This window comes from Rhincodon typus, chromosome 13 (assembly GCF_021869965.1).
Source record: "Rhincodon typus isolate 14 chromosome 13, sRhiTyp1.1, whole genome shotgun sequence".
Lineage (NCBI taxonomy): Eukaryota > Metazoa > Chordata > Chondrichthyes > Orectolobiformes > Rhincodontidae > Rhincodon > Rhincodon typus.
Window position 1 is genome coordinate 55,282,017 of NC_063344.1, and position 3,471 is coordinate 55,285,487.

The window sequence follows — 3,471 nt, forward strand, 5'->3', positions numbered from 1 at the left end:
TCTTGTGTGGTCAAGGAAGTTTAAAAAAAAGTGTTCTGGGAGATTCTTGCTTCTGACACATACAAGGGAGTCTTTCTACACTGCACCGAAAAGAGCACTGAGCATCTAACCCCATCACCCTAGCTGAAGCCCGCACCTACCTCCCACATACCAGACAAGTATGTTGATATATGAAGTGAAAGGAAATTATGGCATGCTATTTGGCCGATTTGCTACAAAGCTCTAATATCATCTGCTCTGGAATGGTATAGATGAGATTTTACATAGAATTAAACTGAATTATAAATAGTGAGTTATTTTATTTTAATGTTTCCTGTAAGATCACTTGCCTTTCATTACTGTTAGCACTAATGCCCTGTGCCCCATACCCTTGCATCACTGTCTTGGGTACAATTGAAATACTTAACAATTAACCTGTTCTTGCAAAAGTTTGTTTTCTCTTAGAATGGAGAATCAGTGTCATTCAGTGTTTTTTTTTTCTTTCACGTAGCTCAGTAACCCACCTATAATTGAATGCTAAGTCATTTCCTTACAAAAATCAACAAGCCACATTATTTACCTTACATAAGCCCTAAATACACAGGGATTATTTTAAAACTTATTTTGTACATAAATTGAGCGATGTTCATGCATACTAGTGCCATTTTAGTGCTACAAATTATTTTAGTCTCATTTCCATGCCTGGAGTTTAATTTTATGGTGCTTGGAAGAGACTTAGTTCTCAGCCTTAGGTTTGTGTTTCTTTGGTCTCAAATTGCTGACATGATTAAGTCTCAGGGGGTGGAGGGAAACATATAAAAGAACATTTAAGTTTTGCTTTCCACATTTTCAGTTTAGCATTTGCAGGATTATTGTTCAGAACATGCGTCCAAAATTCCTTTGTTACTTTCACTTCTCACAGAAGGGAGATAGAAGAAATAAACGGGTGCTTGTATTAAGGTCTTCTTAGTTTCAATTTTCTGTACGAAAATTTGTTGTACTTTCCTGACCAGTGTTGCTTTTAGCAATAGATCTACTCTGGTGACTTGATCTTGAATTTTAATCTCTCTTTAAAGCCTTAGTTAAAAACGCAGTTGCTGAAAATACAATATTCTCCTCATTGAAATAGACCAAAACCTGGAGATAAATAGATTAAGTGCTGTTTCTTCATAAGCTATCACCCATTCTGCCCAACACTTATATTGATAGAAACACCCAGTCTTTTTTTAAATAGGTTGTAACCTGGAATGAGTGTGTTAACAGTTGAAAATAGGCTGGGTTTATTTCCACTGGAGTTTAGAAGAGTAGGAGTGACTTGATTGAAATGTACAAGATCCTAAAAGTTCTTAAGAAGATGGATACAGAGAGCATGTTTCCTCTTGTAGATCAATCCAGAGCTGGAGGAGCTTGTTTGAAAATTCCAGGTCACACTTTTAGAACAGAGATGAGGAAATTAATTTTCTCTCAGAAGGTTATGTGATCCTTGATCGTGATCAATTTATCTTAAAGATAAACAACAGAACAGCAAGGTCACTTCTAATTATATTGTTATGGCTGTGGTTCTGATTCAAATGGAGTTTTTTTCAGTTTTTTGGGAGTTTTACAGACTTTAGGCAAGCCAAAGTGAAGGAAACAGCTCTTTTAAGAAGGATTCAGTTGAAATCTTTTACTTTAGCTCGAAAACGTTAAATTCCTTGTTAACTAAAGGGCTCCTTACTGAAAGTTGCACTTTTGGCAGAGCCAAACCAAACTCAGGATAGAATTTTAGATGTAAAATTGCAGAATTAAAACGAATAACAGAACCAAATGAGTTCTGATATGGCTATGCTTAAGACGCAAGTAATGCCTGTGTTGAAAAGGGAGTCTACAACTGTGGAACAATTGTAGGAGCTTCGTAGGGAGAACCTTGTCAAACATAATGGGAGGCACAAGAAATTTCAATCCTTATGCAAACCAGAGAAAATACCTTCATAATCAAAAGATGTTGAGTTATTTGGAATTTAAGCCTATGGGTATAGAAGGAAATGTGCAACAAAGTTTAGATTCTTATTCGGGGTCTGAGAGATGTGGGGATTGATGAAATTTGTGGCAAAGTCAGATAAGTTTATTTTGTATGTTACCTTATTGCTGCCTCTGGAAATCCAAATGCTCTACATCTACCAGTTCCCCTTTATCCACTCTACGTGTTATATCCTCAAAAATCTTTAGCAAATTTGTCAAACACAATTTGCTTTTTACAAAACTATGTTCATTCTGTTTGCATCGTTTTTCTAAATGCCCTGCTATTCCTACTTTATATCTCTCTCCAGTTTTGAACTGAGATGTTACATTGACTGTTTTCCAGCCCACTGGAATCCTAGCAAGGTTTAGAATATTTCAACAAATACCTGTGCTATCTCTGCAGCCAGGACCTTGAAAACCCTTGGATGCAGGCCATCAGGTCCTGGTAGCTTGTCTTCTTTGGTCTCAGGAGTTGTTAAGTAGTTGTCCCTCATGACAGAAACTTTTAGACAATCTCTCCATCTATTAACACCTTACTTAAACATTATCTGTGGGATGTTTATTGTGTCTTCCAACATGACGTGATGCATAACATTGGTTTAAATTACCTGTCATTTCTCTGCACCCTGTTATCAATTCTCCAGTTATATCTTCAAAAGGGCCAAAACTTACTTTAACCACATTTGCTATATATACACCAGTATAGATTCTTGCTGTTTCATTCTATATTTTTTGTCAATTTACTTTCATAATCAAATTGCTGCCTCTTTATTAGGGCTTTATTCATCTGCTGCCAGTCCTGAAAAATTCCTGCCTGCCACTAGTTTTCACCATTTGTTTGTTTTGCTATTGGATTGAATACTCTCCTTGACCACGGGTAGTTCACCCTCCTTATCGAGTCTCTCTTTACAACTTTGCTGAACACTATGAAATATCAGGCTTAAATGTCTGCCAATGCTCATACACTGACATTCCCCTTGCTCCATTTTTACAGCCCACTTTAGACACATCTTTCTTCACACCTTTGTAATTGCTTTTATTTAAATCAAGGACACTGGTTTAAGACATGAGTTGCTCTATCACAAACGGAATTTGAAATTTGACTATGTGGTGATCGTTACCTCCTGATCCTCAACTACTATTAATCAGATCTCATTTCATAGCAGCATCAGCTCTGGTCCATTCTGGTTGGAGGTGATATCAAGTTTAGCCAGGACCTGTATGTCAGGTTGTGTCCATGAGAACTGGGAAGGGGGTTGGTGTTCAGGTCCAGGTTGGGTCAGATCAGTTTGACTCTAGGAGCGTTTCTCACATCTGGTGGTTGGGAGTAGTGTTTGGGTCCGTGGGGGGGGGGGGGGGGAAATTAGATGCTTCTGATGAAATTAAGTAAAATAGTTACTCAGGAAATTTTAGATATTTATATGTATATGTAGGCTAACTCCTAAAGTAATTATTAAATGGAGTCCCTACTTGCATCACACACCGCTCCCC